Source organism: Hirundo rustica, chromosome 7 (genome assembly GCF_015227805.2).
Source record: "Hirundo rustica isolate bHirRus1 chromosome 7, bHirRus1.pri.v3, whole genome shotgun sequence".
NCBI lineage: Eukaryota > Metazoa > Chordata > Aves > Passeriformes > Hirundinidae > Hirundo > Hirundo rustica.
In genome coordinates this window covers 33418649-33433904 of record NC_053456.1, presented here as the reverse complement: position 1 = coordinate 33433904, position 15256 = coordinate 33418649, and the positions used below count along the sequence as shown (strand labels likewise).

The 15256-nt window shown below is 43.2% G+C and overlaps 1 protein-coding gene across 50 annotated transcripts in view; it reads right to left on the bottom strand.

Annotated features, from left to right (window-relative positions):
- MAP2 (microtubule associated protein 2) overlaps nt 1-15256 on the bottom strand; it is a 245669-nt gene that overhangs the window by 124412 nt on the left and 106001 nt on the right. For 31 of the 50 annotated variants that reach the window (XM_040069916.2, XM_040069957.2, XM_040069958.2 and 28 more), the window contains one exon: nt 12582-12647. The exons of 7 other annotated variants lie outside the window; for them this stretch is intronic. The gene's annotated coding sequence lies outside the window, so the exon portion shown is untranslated. Of the gene's footprint in view, nt 1-12581; nt 12651-12879; nt 13531-15256 lie in introns of those variants that run through there. 12 more of the 50 variants (XM_040069929.2, XM_040069947.2, XM_040069936.1 and 9 more) reach the window with 10 other exon arrangements.

Genomic DNA, 15256 nt, shown 5'->3' with positions numbered 1-15256 from the left:
CCCCTGACATAGAGAAGCCATGACCACAAGCACCCAAAAGGAAATATCCTCTTGGTCATTCCCTTGCTGATATTGTCAACTACCACCACCACTGACTCAACAGCCCAGGCACAGCACTCCATAACAATAACCTCTTTAGGATATATTAAGAATGGATTCATGCAGTGCTTACTGGGGCATTTTGAACATTTTGTAGAAGCTAAACAGATCAATGGGACAAAGATCAGAAATGGGCAAAAAGCGACCAATACATTTCTGCAAAGACCTTAAAATGCAATTGCCTATTAACTCATTCATGTACCAAGCACCTCCCAATTTTCACCTTTGGTGAAGGTAGCAAGGTCCTGAGAGTGTTGTTGTATTTCACATCCTGGAGGACTCGCCCCTCCCTGCCAGCACAGAAACCTGTGTAAGAGCTAAGACCCCATTCAATTTTTAGTTTACAGATGTGCACTGACAAGTGACAGTGTTAAGCATCCAAAGACAATTCAATCATCTCTGCACCACCACAGGGGTCCCTACAGCCCTCAGGAACACAACAGTAAGAGGACACTTCAACAGCAACAGGAGAACCTTGAACTTGCCTGGGCTTAACCTCTGCCTGAGGACAACAAACACTTACAGAAATCTTCCAGAAAACTCCTGCTTTCTTGCAAGTATTAAAACTCCAATGACAGGTTTCCCAAGGGAAGAATGCCACTTGGGCACTTCAGGGCTTGCAACCCTTTTAAAAGTCTTCATTGTTAACTTTGAGAACACTTGCTAAGAACAGATCAATGAACTGCAGAGTGACTCCTATTTCCACTCACATGCAGTGCTGCAGGTCTCCTGCAGCTGCTGCACGTAACTGGACCCAGAGGTGGTCCAGAGATACCAAGAACTTCAGTCTGCTCCCTACTGCCACGTGGGCAGTGGAACCAACCATCAGCATATGAATCACTACCACCTCCTGACAGCAGGTAAGCAGACTGACTGGGATGTGAACTGGCACAATAAACAATGTCTACAACGCATTACACATTCGCCATTACATTTTTATTACTGTTATCCCAGTAGGAAACTCCTTCAAACCTCTTAACTCTTGCTAACAAACTTTTTAGAGCTCCCCGAAGCATCCTCCACACCCAACACTTGTCCTCCTTGAAATACTGCCTCCCCCCCGCCCCTCAATATTAAAAAAAAAAAAAAAAAAAAATCATAACATGCATTTTGGCTTTCAATGCTTAATGCTCCAGCTATTGTTTAGATGGCCACTGTCTTCTGTTTAAAGCAAAGCATCCTATTAAAGTGCTGTGATTAATCAGGATGATAAATGCTGCAGTGAGGTCCCCGCTATCAATCACGTTTCTTGTGCAGAAAGGCACTCATGCCAAAACAGGGGGGAAAGGCTCATTTACTACTATTGTAATAAGATTATTTTCTGTTGTTAAAAAAAGTGGCAGCCTCTCTATTCAATAATGAATGCAGACTGACCAGCAGTTTAGAGACCTAGTAAGATATGGTTAAAGGTGATAATAAAACAAAGTTACCGTGTGTGAAATAGGACAGATGGCAGCCACACAATAGCCATCAAGTCTATTTAAACAGATAAGTAGTTTTCCTACGCCCAGCCCAGCTTTAGACGTGCTGGTTCAAAGGCTGGCTCTTATCCCATGGAGCCCTCTAACCTAAAACAGGTGCAGAGGTCATGGGGTTTCCTTCCATGCCTTCATTTAGCAATTCACCCATTCTCTCCATCAAGCACAACATTAAGTAGAGCCTGGGACAGATGCTCCTGCCCAGCAGTGATAAGCTACGCCTCTGTGCCTTGCAAACACATGCTTCAGACCCAGGGACAAAACAGCACAGCTCTGTGAAAGGCAGGGACACGCTGTGTTGGAAATGTGACAGGCAGCCTGGCAAGCCCAGCATTTCCCTGGGGTTCTGAGACAACCTACCATGGACAGCAGAGGGCCTGAAAAAAAAAAAAAAATGTCCATTTCACTTCAGAGGTACAAACTTTAAGCACAGACAAGAACAGTGACAGATACAGGGCAAAAGGACCAGAAAACCAATGTCAGCTGGGGTACCCAGAGCCAGTGGGCTGGAGTAAATATTGAATGACATGGAGCAGTGAAAGACTTAATTCCGCTAAGTAGCCAAGAGGCTCAGGTCCAAGGCAAATTTCTGCTGGGGGGGAGCATTTTACCAAAAGCAAAAGCTGCTGATCAGACTGACAAACAGCCAGAGACAACCAAAAGACTGCAGGGGACACACTGCAGGGGCTGGTGAGACACTCAGAGACATCTCAGCAAGTTTCTGTGATATCTGACGGGCCCTTCCCCTACAGACACTGCAAGACTGGGGCTTTTAATATTGTAAGGGTTACCTCAATCCATAGGCTTAACATTCCCACAGCAAACCTGCAGAGACAGTGCCACTGTCCTTGTGCTGCCAGGCGGACCCATCAGCCACAGCCCAACCAGTCAGCATTTCAGGCATGGCCAGCAGCTTCCTGCAGCAGCTGAGGGTCCCTGCTTCCCACCTCCCCGACATCTTGCACTACTTCATCTTTACAGACACCTGACTCCTGATGATCTCTGCCAACAGGATTGCTGAGAAATGAAAATGAGTTCAGTTCTCATAAACACTCATAGCTGTAAATCCTCAAAAGCCTTTTTAAGCTTGGTCATAACATATGATTTTCTCACAACACAGTTTATCATACAGCTGCTTCTTTCTCTTGATTTAAGAGGGAGCAAAACTGCAAGAAAGCATATTAGCACCATAACATGAATCCAAAGGTGGTGTAAGAGCCTAATAATAAGAGAAAGGCTTCAAAAAGTGCTTCGTCATTGTGACTGCTTAACACCTGAAAGACTTCAAAAAGCGCTTCGTCATTATGTCTGCTTATCATAATCACCCTTCAACACCTGAAAACCACATGTGGCATGGACTGTGGCCCATAAAAAGGCCTGCATCTCAGAGGATGGGCTGCTGCATCCCAGCCAACTGCTCCAGAGATCAGCAAAGGCAGAGAAGACACTTCAAACAGTAGGAAAAAAAAAAAAAAAAAAGTGTAAAAACTGTTCCGCTCCTCCCACCCCGTCTCAGCAGCACCAAAGATAGTACAGTCTGGTGATGACCTATCCAGTGCTTTTTAAAGCAACCTTGGCTTCTTTCTAACCTTTCTCTTGCTGTCTCTTTGCCCCTCTTACTATTAAATAAAAAAATAGCAATTTTTTGGCATCAACACTTAATCTTGTTTGGTTTTAATCTGCATTTTGGGAGTATTTTGAGCCTTCAAAGTTTTTTTTCATTTTTACACAGAGACTTAGCATTCTTTGCTCTTCTGGGTTTAAACCTGTTTGTAACAGGTGGTAACATATTTTTAACAGAACACACATGAACAGTTTGTGTAAATATAACTTTCATTATATTTAGTAAACTAATCAAACAAAAATACATGTGGAAAGGAGATGCCCACATCTGGGATTATCCTTCACTGCAAGCCTTGTCTAAGGTTTTTCAAGTCAACAGTCAATCCCATAGTTGCTACACTAGGCCCAGTAAGAATATTTTTTAAATTATTTTATCAATTTTAGCTCAGCAACAATATTTCAGAACACCTAAATAAACTTTAAGCCTGACAAGATAGAAACAATCATCTCCTCTCTGACAGATGTAGAAAGTTTAAAAAAAACCCCACCCTAAAACATCCAAACACCGAGGTTTTATAAACTGAGTGAAATTCTGGGTGTGTGAAAGAAGATACACTATTTTCTTCCCCTCCTGACACCGTGGTTTTATATACATTTCTATATTATATTTGACTATGCACACATATACACACAGGACAAATTCATATTTGGTTATAGGAAGAAGCTTATTTGTTCCAGGAATTAGTCTGTCCACAGTACTTTACTGCAACAGATCTCACAAAAATATTTCTAACTCCAGCACTCCTTCATTGATATTAGATAGAATTTGTTTTGGTATTTCTCGTGCCCAATTGGATACTGCAGAAAAGAAATTTTATAGGTCACAACAGCAACATTACAAGGGTTATTTGTAACAAAGAGAGCTCTGGAAAATGGAAACACAAATACTAACAAAATGTAGGTGGAACATGTGGACACAATGATTTGACTGTACCCCCTTTTGTACATCTCACTAATTTTCTCAACTGTTAATAACAGATTGATATTTTAGGGGGAAAACCACAAATATTTTTCAAAGCCATTCACCATGGCTGAATATTTACATTTGGCCTGCTGGGCTCGGATTCACCTTCAACATATGGAAAACAATACTAAAAAAGTTTTGGGTTGCACAGCCAAGAAGTATTTTGTAGCACAGCCACAGTCGCATCAAATCACAATCCAAAAGGCAACTGAGGTGACTTTGGTGCTCAAGACATCTCTGAAGCAGAACCTCAATCATCTGCCAAGTTGCCTATAAAGGATAATGCAACAGCCCTAAGCTGCCGTGCGCCCTTTTTCAAACGTAGCAGCAGCAGTCAGAGGAATTTTTCCTGCACAGATCTCTTTACAACTGAGAGATGAAAAAATGAGCACGACCTTCAGCAAAAGGCACAGACGTGTCCCTCCTGCTTGTGCAGGAGAGCTGGAGTCCCAGCACCAGTGTGACACAGCTGACAGCAGGAGCAGTGGCTTTCACATATGGTGGAGAACAACACCACCGGCACAGACACAGCACAATCAGGAGGCATCTCTTTAGCCATGTGCAGACCCTGCTGCCTAAAGACACCCACATCCAACTTGTGCAGGCAAGCCACAGCAATACAGCTGCGCAGAGCCTTCTGCCTTGTGGGTTCTGACCTGCACCTGAGCTGCCAAGCACAAATTCCCAGAACAGGAATTGTCTGATTCAACACACCCTTCTGGTTCTTGTTCCCTCCATGCAATATGCTAAGTAAGATTAAACATGTTGCATTTTCTACTGACACAAAAAATGAGAAATGATAACACACAAAAAAGGTGCAGCATGGCTTTGCTCCATCTGTAAATATCATTCTGAGGTACAAGTTACAGGACAACAACACTGAACATAAGAGGACTTCACCACAATAACAATATGCCCACTCAAACACCAGAATGCAACCTAGCCAGTTCCACGTACTAAGGGCCATCCCACCACATTGAACTAACAGGCTTATGAAGATCAAAATCTCTGACAACTCTGCTCTTACACCTACCCACCCACTCCAAGAGTTGCAAAACACAACACTTAGGGGACACAGCAGAATTAATGGGAAGCAAGAGACGTGTATCAGTTCAGAGTGATAGTGCCAGGCAACCACAGAGAACTCTGCCTTAGTTTGTTTCTTTTCTTTTCTTTTGATTTTGTTTCTTTGGGGATTTTTAATCTTTTGTGATTTCTTTCAGGGAGTTATTTACAGTTCACAAACTATGAGCTGCATGGATGCCTTACTTGTGTCATGGAGCATGGTTTTCATCTCTTTGGTTCTATAATTAATCACTAAAGTGCTCAAGTTTCTCCCTTGTAATGCACACATTGGTGTTTAAAGTTGTTACACACACTAGCTAGCATACAGCTGTAAAACTACTTTTAGTAGTTGTATACATTAGTCTTGAATTTACCTTTCCATAATTACTTCCACTAGTGTTTGCTGAAAGACATGTTTACTAACAGGCACTGAACACCACAAACCTAAGAGTGAGCTCAATCATTTAGACCCTCAAGGGCATTCATTTCAGGGCAGGTTGTCAAAATGAGCAGCTCTGCTCATGCCTCACTCCACCCTTACAAGTATTGCTGTCCTTATTACTCATTATGTAACACCACCACTACAAATAATGGCACCAATTCTTACTTTACTGATTGATATACTTAGCTGCACTGCAGCTGTACTTCGTGGCAACTTTCCAAAAAGAAGACTCAATTCTCCTAGGCACTGCACATCCACCCAAGAAGAAACCAAGCTTCTGCTCAGGGGGACATCAAGAGCAGCTCTGAGTACAGTGAGCCCACACCAACAGGTGCTGAGCACAAATCTCTGTGGACCCCAGCGGGTTCTGGAAAGAGAGGTCGGCCCTTTTTGTATATGCATAGGATTATGAGATATGGGGGGAAATCACAGAACTTTAAATCTTAGCTTTCCCTCTTTTCTGAGGGCATTTAGCACATTACTGAGGTTCTCAATTTGTAGCTTTAATTTCTATTTTGTTATATGTTCATTAAAAAAATATCAGTGACATCTTGACTCATTCTTTGGCTTCTAATGTTCCTTCAGTTTTATCATAATTTTGCTAAACCCAAGAAAAGATTACTCAAATGTTATCTTGTCATTTAGAGATTCAGAGATGCATGTAGGAGCGGCACACTGGCTCTAGCAGAGCATGTATGATGAGTGAGGAGCTCACTGCACAATCAACTGTACCTTGCTTCACTTAAAAGTGAAAGATGTGTGTTTCCAATTTCCTGTAAATTTTAAAAAGACACAGGATCAACAGTCAGACTACACTGGACTTAGCCAGAAGCCTGGGGAAGCCACTGGAGCAGAATGCCATTGGGTCAGGGGTCTGTCCTCACTGGACAGCTGACCACGAGAGTGGCTGAGCTCCTCTGTGGGTGGCCAGGATTACACCTGTAGCTCCAGGATGAGGCCTGGCCACACAGACTTGCTGGCATAAGCTCAAAATGCAGCAACAACTCAGCCCAGATTTAATATGCATTTATCAATACAGGTATCAGCCATCTTGATTCATCATAAACTCGGTTTACACACCATTGCCAGCACAGAGGAGTCTAATGTCAATTCATCTGCCAGGCCACCATAATCCCACTAAAAAGTGCTGAGAAGATCAGCACTTTTGGCTGGGAACAATGCGAGTAAACCCACCCTTAAATAAATTTCAGTTAAACTGTTGCAACTACAGAGATCCTGAAGCAGATAGTTCTGTCCTCAATTATGAAACGTTAGTGGATTTGTCCCTTCTCTAACCCCTGCCAGAGACAACTTCAGGTAGACTATGACTGCAAAAAGGGGTTTTATATCTCTGCAGACAGAGACAAAGGCAAGCTGGAGCTACCAGTGAGTTTGTCCTCTGGTGTGCTCAGGGCTGGATACAAGGGAAGAACAGTGCAGCAGCGCTGAATCCCAACAGGGCAGGCTGGTTTCCAGGGCTAGACTGCCCAAAGGCAGAGCCTGATCAATCTCCATGTTGTTACAGCCACGTGCTGTCCACTTCTGCTGCCCTTCCTCCATAATACCTCAGGCCTCAAGTATTTTAAAGAACAGGGGGGGAGAGGGGTGTGGGTATAGAAAATCCACCCTGGCAAGAGAGACATCTAAGCCTGTGAAACTCCAAATCAACTCCACTGACATCCTATATTGCAAATTATCAGCTCAGAAATAAATAATATTTAAATAAAAACCCTCCTGATGCTCAGAGAAGATGTAGAATACAGTGCCAAGAGAGCAGCAGTCCCTCACCTGCGCAGCGCTGCCAGAAGCCCACGTGGGGCCTGAGAGCACACCACAGCACGGGGATGTACACAGGACAGCTGAACAGTGCTCCTGGCACTACAGAGCAGGAGGAACTAGGGGCTTTCTCCAGAGCAAAGATGAGGCACCAGCTCAGCAAAATCTCCCCTCTGCTGTACCACATGCTTGGACTGTGCTGCCCTGTACATGCAGTTGGCAGTGACTTGCCAAGGAACTTTTCAGAGATGTGCTGTCACCTTGTTACCACGTCTGAAACAGATGTTTGAGGATGTGCAAGTGCCTAGAGCTGTCCCATGTATCTTCTTCTCCCCAGCCAAATTCAGGGCTATGAATTCTACCATAAGATCAAGCTTCTCAGTATCAAATGCCCCCTGTGTTGAGGAGCAGCAGAGGGCTCAGGTCTCTTTGGGCATGTGGAAGGAAGCAACTTGGGAACCACAGAGGCAGAGGCAACTGGATGATACAGGGACTGTTATCCTGCCACTCAATGCACACCTCTGATCTTTCCCCCACTGCTCTCTATTTCTGTTCCCAGCAGTCATGAACCCTTTCCCCTCGATAATGAAAAGGCAAAGAAAGGCACCTCCTTACATGCGATTCATTTTCTTTTCACCAATTAAGGCATACATTTACATTTTTAAGCAGACTATACAAACCAAATAAGAAAAAGGAGAGATAAATGCAGTTTACTAACCATATACACTGAAAAAAATCACCTTATCACAAGAACCGGGATGACTCAGAAAATAAATGGAAATAGCTTCTGTGATTTAGCACCGACTGACACCCAAGGTATTAAAATAAATTGCCCATGATTTCTCGCAAGCTCCATGCTAATGCACTCCATAAAAGGTCAGCGAAAACAGCAGCAGTGCATAACTATCTAGAGGCTTCACTTGGTGGCAAATAATGGAATGAATAGTCCCCTGACCAGGACTGGGAAAGGAAGTTAATCTGCATCTCCAGCCTTTCAGGGAATGTTCCAGGGTTGTAAAGCGTGACTCAGCAGCATTGCTGCTATAGAGGCTTTTTCCTAGCATGCTACTGGCAACACAGACTCTGCCTTTCACAGCTTTTGGTATACCAGCTAAGTGGCCATCAGGAAAAAAGCCATTCTTTTGTATGAAATGGGACAGATTAATTGATTACTATTTATTTGTTAACATCTTGAATGCCATCACTGACCTCTATGATCACAATGCAATTCAATACAGCAAAGAAGAAAGAGTTAAGTTGATGGGTCAAGCTGGGAGAAATCAAGTCTTAGTATTTTAACCATTTTATTGTTACTGCTACTGCAGTAACACTACAAACACCTTTGTCACTGCAGCCAAGACAAAACCCATCATCCTAAGTCTCATGATAAAATTTTGCAGCTTCCTGTAACCAAGGATCTCAACCATTTTGCAAAGCTGATGAATACTTCTCCTGAGAAATACACTGGCATTTCTTTGTCTGTTTTAGAGACAAAGAAAACAAGGAAGAGAAAGAGCACACAAACTTTCAGGAATTAACCTGGCAGTTTACAGCTGCTCACAGGAACCACAGGGCTGCACCTCATCAGGTGCACCTTCTTCCTCCAGTTGAGGCCATGTCAGCTCCTGGTTCAGCTCATCCTCCACTGGATTCTCGTGCTTTAATGATTATTTTCTTGACAGGTTACAGAGGGTCCTTTCTAAAATTAATAAACCAAACTTCTGCTAACTATCCCTAGCTTTTAATATTTAAATGTAGCTTGACAGAGAAGTAAGGACAAATGTCTCTTCCTAGGAACAAAAAATAAAATTAAATCGAATTCTTCCTTTAAATGAAGAAGGCACTGCCATAACTTCACCACACACTGCCTCTGACCTGCCCAGCTGGCAGCACATGGCCACACCGAAACTGGAATAGTGGAAGCTCTGGCACAGGAGGAGAAGACACAAGATGCAAATGCATATGAAAGAACTTTCATCAGGACATATCAGCTCCAGTCTTAGTGAAAGTTTTATGTAGATTATGCTCTCTCTAGCAACTTTTGAGTCTCTTGACCAATTTCATCCTGTTTTGTTACAGAGGTAGCTGCCTTCCTACAAGTCCCATGAAAATTGGCATTCAAGTAGAAAACACAGACCCTGCAAGGGACCCTGCTCACGTTGCAGCGGAAAGAAAAGCCAGAATACAGGACCCTTATTTGCCACCTAAGTTTGCCTAGGACACAGTCTTTCTAATCAGTAAAACAGCAGGAAAATCATTGCTGAGAACTGTTCATCAAGCACAAGGCATAGATCAAAGTCAGCACCATTCATTCCAACGCTCAAACCACTACTTGTTTCATGTAATCACAGGACAAGACAACATTAATCCTGGTGATCTGACCTTAACCCTAGCAAACAAACAAAGGATATTGAGACCCAGCCTAGAACAGCCATAAAGCAAATGGCCTCCTTACCTCCTCTGTGAGGGCCATTATGAGCAGGGTTAAAAAACAGATGACAGTCTCAGGGTGGGGACAGATATGGAGGCCCAAGTTCACTCCCTGCAGGAGAGCCAGGGGATGAACTGACACCACATTTTCCTTCTGGATGCCTTTGGTGCATTTGGTCACCGTGTCATATGTCTAATTGAAGGTGAGTGCCAAATATCACGTCACCCTGGGTGAATGCCTTGGAGTCCACAAACTGTAATCCAGCACACCTCATTGCCATGGCACACTCTGGCTTCTGCTGCCTTTTTGTATCAGCTAACAAAATGTTTTTCTATTTGATATCCCAAGCCAACCTATGCTACCCCTGTGGCCACAGGATTTTTAAGTCCTGTCAATCTAGAATTAATTCTCCTCTTACACCCTAAGTGTCCCCTTACCTCTTAGTCAAGAAAATTATATTGTTTGAAATAATTTCCATTTTTGCCAGTATAACACCTCATTTTCTTCTTTGTAGCCTGAAGGAATGATTTGTAACATGAATCTTAAAAGCCCAGATGAAAGGAGGAGGCCAAAATGACTGCTAAATCAGAAGTACAAGAAATACGTATGTATTTTTATATGTAGCAAGAAAATCCAATCTCCACCAATTCTGATTTAATAACAAATAGCTGATGTAGTTTCCCTGCTTGTAGGATACCATAGAGGATTGATCAGATGCTGTGTACAGGAGATAAGAGATGTTTCCACAGCAGATGAAAACCTGCTGGGATCTGAAGGGATCCACATTGTCAAAAAATTGGACTCTTTATCCACCAATATTATAAAAACTAGGCAGTTCTACTTGTCTGCTAACAATGCTATAATTTCTATTTGTGAGATCCTTCCTTTCCCCTTCTCCAGTGCTGCAGCAAAACCTTGGATTCTGACATCCAGCCCAGCAAGAAATATTAGTCCTTGAGAGAGAGTTTGCAAAACATTAATGAAATCAGAATGAGACTGCAGTTTGGCTCGCTGCCTTGGACGATGGAAGTGAAATTAGAAGTAGAGGGAAGAGAAAGGACTCACTCTCAGATAAATCAAATAGATGAATGCATTTTTCACTAATTAAAGCATTTTAAACACTATTTACTACTATTTCTATTTCAATGAGTCTAGTGATAACTGAAACCAGGAGGCAACAGTATTAAAAGCAGCTAAGATAGAACTAGCAAGTAAAGAATTCCCTTCAAAAATTTTATTCAGCCAGGAAAATCTATTAGGTAAAAAGCCTTCTGCCAAAGACAGAAAATCTACAAGGGCCAAGAGAATGGAAAGATGTGTACAAGAAGAAAACAAAGAAGTGAGCTGTCCATAAGAAAAGAGGAGAGAGAATATCTGGAAAAATTCACAATGCCTTCCCTCAGGAAACAGCATCTATCAAACAGTCAAAAAATTCATTACAATGATATTGATTATCCATCACCTTTCAGAGGCATGCTCTGCTGTTAGCAGTGGCCCACACCTTTGCCAGTGCCTAGGTTCTGGCTTGGGATTCCTGCCTGTCTGGGGAGCCACAATGGCCATTTCAGGAGGCCAGGCTTTCTCAAAGAGTGAAACATAACTGCCTTTCCAGAAAAAACTCTGTGGGGGGTTTTTTTCAGGTTTTTAAAAGGCCCCTTAAAACTTCAGACTAAAGACACATGCATATTGTGACGGCACATGTTCCCTCCAGGTCTAAAGGCAGATCTAAGAAGTATGATCACCTGTATGGCACCCTAACAGAGAACATCATAAAGTCTGGTATGGTAGGTGTTGGGTGAGAACTGGCACCTGAGAAGTTAATTCAAAATTGATATAGCTTTTCCCCTCCCCATCAAGGTGAAAGGAGCAGATTTTCAATCCTGCCTAGATTGATTTTTTTTTTTTTTTTTTTTTTTTTTGAGCGCAGTCCTCACTGCACATCAATAAAATCTGTATTCCTTAGCTACCTGACACACCTGGAAGGGCAGTACAGATTAACTTAGAGATTTTATTCTGTAACATTTTATCTCCCTCCTCCCTTTACAGGGGCAAAAGCTTAAAGTAACCACAGCCAAAAGGTACCAGGGGAAGAGGACAATAAACTGCTACTCCTGGGAATGAGCAATGACATTGTCAAAAAAAACCCAGCTTGTTTTCCTCCTTTGATACACAGACATAATTTCTGAAGTGCCAGTGGTATGTCAGAAAGGCATCAGACAGATGCTCAGCCAGCACTGACAGGCTGCTGGAATCATGAGCTGCATACCTGAGAGAGATTGTACCTGCTTGCAACAAGCCTGAGTTTAACCCCGTCCTTGCTGATACTAAAATCAGTATTAGGACGAGCCCAAATGTGGTGTGACAGAAGGCAGCTTGCACCCTCGCTATACTTAACACAAGCCAGTAGACAAGCATTTGGGTTTGTATCTCACCCTTGGGTAGCCACAGCCAAAAGGACTAATTAGTTACCTAGAGCATATGCTTATACATCAAAAATAACTTCACAGTGCCTGGCAAAACAATTTGAAAATCTCTGCAAAGCTGACCAAAAAAGCCCCAAAAAACAAAAAAAAAACCACCCACCGCAAAAAAACTCCAAACAAAAAAAATTATAGTTTAAATCAAAAAGGAGAAACAAAATAACAAAGAGCAGCCCGCACCCTGCACCACATTCCTTCCCACATTCAAAGAGAGGCATCCTACCTTTCCGATCTTTGAACAAGATGATTCCAATCAGCACGCTGCGTCCAAGACTATACACTGAAGAATCTGCTAACACAAAACAAAGGGAGGGGCAAAAAAAAAAAAAACCTGAAAACACTTGATTTTTGCTGAAAAACAGTCTTTAGCTATGAGAAAAGTGGTTTTTTTCCTATCATACAAAGACAAAAAATGCATTAACATATCCATAGAGTCATCTGTGTATGAAGGTGTGTCTGCTTCAGACACACACTATGCATGCATCAATGCATTCATAAACAAATCCACCGAAGTTTATTACCTATTCATTTCGATTCATCCAGCGCGCACTGCTACAGATTTTTAACCTACAGCAGACAAAATCCAAAAAGCTTCAGCACAAAGGTATGACTCTCTCAAATTCTCAACAAGCAAACAAAGCTGACATTTTCTAAATAAAATCGTTACCAGCTCACACGCTGCCGTACCACAAAAGCCTAGCCTTAAATAACTGCTGCATAATCATTCTCCCGGAGTGTTGTTATCCATCGGCTCGCTGCCTGTCTCCAGACAGACGCAGTCTGCAAGCCACCAGCTTGTATCTACCATGTGCACGTCAGGAAAAGGAAAACCGCAAATTAGGAAAAGTCCCCGCAGCGGTGAGGAGGAAAAGAGGGTGAGTGGGAGAGGAAGAGGGAGTTCACCGGCCACGGAAATTTCGAGAACGACGACAAGCCAGCCAGCTCCGCCATCACCCACTTACAATAGGATGCTGCACCTCGCGGCTGCTGAAGCAGCTTGTCAAGGGGCTGCTGGTATCAAATGCCTGACAGGCATTTTAATTGCATCCAACCAAGTGTGTCCCCAGGAATCGGGCCTTTAATCCGATGAATATCATCGACTGCTTTCCTTTGTGCTGCTGCCAGACGCACACAAGCCTGCACCGCACACAGGCAGCAACGCGCCCGGTTCTGCCGTGATGCTGATCCAAATCCCAAACGGGGTTTATGGACAGCACATGATAAAAAGGAGGTCTGGAGGGATTTAGTATTTTCTGCTTTACAGATCAAGAAGGCACTTCGCTCTCCCCTCTTATTTTTCTGTCTAGTGCTGTTCACGTGTTGGAACCAGCTTGTCTATGCTATTTGAGCCTTGCATTTCCTTATTCACACCAAGGGGAAATAAAACCAGGGAAAATGCAGAAGTGCTGCAGGACTGTAGGGGCAAGCGAGAACCCCTCACAACTAATACAAAAGCTTAAAAGGGCTCACTGCACAGTTCAGCTGAGAAATAAGTTCTTTGTGAAATAAGGACTTCAGTTTTACTGCCACTATTCAGCTGTTGCGTCTGCTTTGATCACATCTCCTTATTCCAAGGCTTTCTTCAGGACAATATTAATATCAGTAGGAAAAGGAACCTGTGAATTCAGAAATCACTCCATGTTCTGTGAGGAGCTGGGCTGCTAAACAGCTCAGCTGAGGAGGGATAGTAAAGAAGGGGTAGAGAAACATAAATTAATTTTTTAGAAGAATATGAGAAAAATTAAAAAGATGAATTGGTTCGTTTTCAAGCATTTTAAGTTTGCAATAAAACAGCATAGACAGCAAAGAAGCAGTCAGGAGTAACCAATAAGCCCTGCACACCATTAAGGACTGAAGACAAGCTTAAATTTCCCTGCACTCAGGATACAGAAGTCAACTAGGTTCACTTCCCAGTAGTAAGCTGGTGTTTCTCAGGCCCCATGACACCAGAGCATTTGAAAGGGAAGGCTATCAACAGGAAAATGAAACATCTCTCTACCACAAAATTTGGGAGAGGTCCAACAAACCCATTTACCTTTGAGTGGGCAAGGGGGCTTGCAGGAAGGATTAACAAATTTCCCATTGATTTCCAGGGATTGTCTCCCAAAATTTTGGGGGTAGAGGGCTGCAAAGGGAATCGATTCCCTTCCGTCTTCCCCCACAAACACAGGATGACTTCACACATCCATCAACCGTTGCATCAAACAGAAATTCCACCCTCGCTGCTATAAACAGATCTTAGCAAGATCTTAAGATCATCCGTCCTGAGCTGACAGCTTTTCCCCACTCTCCCAACCACCACAGCAGTGAGGAGGATGAGGAAATGGAAGAAGGTAGGCTGTATGGGACAAGGAGGACAGTGGAGCAAGTTCCACGTGGCAGCAAAAAGGCCTTTTGGAAGAAATAGAAAAAAACAAGCAAGGGTGGCACTAGCGCAATTCTTAGACCTCTCCTCTGAAAAAGCCTCCTGTGACTCATGGGAAGGGGTGCCTGCTGCTGCCAAACCTCCCACTGCAGAGATCATGCTCTGCAGAAACCAAGGAAACCCTAATCCTGCCTTGTCTTCCTCAGCTCCACCATTTACCAGTTGGTGCTTGTTCACAGCCTTGCTATGATCCTTTCCTCGCTTCTAGAGCTCCCCTTCACCAGCCAAAGTAACCAGGAGCTCTGGGAGGCCGCAGCAAAAACACCGTGGACTGGGATGGTGAAAGAATAAGAAGTCCTGAAAACTGTCCTGGAATTTGTCTCAGAGGTTCCTGACAGAGCTCACGTGGGATGGATACATATTGCCAGCCTGTGTCCCACACCCTGGAGCCCAGGGGTGAATCTTCAACCAGCTACCAAAATCACCCTCAGTCTGCCCATGCAAGCATTTCCAGAGACACAATCTGCTGAACC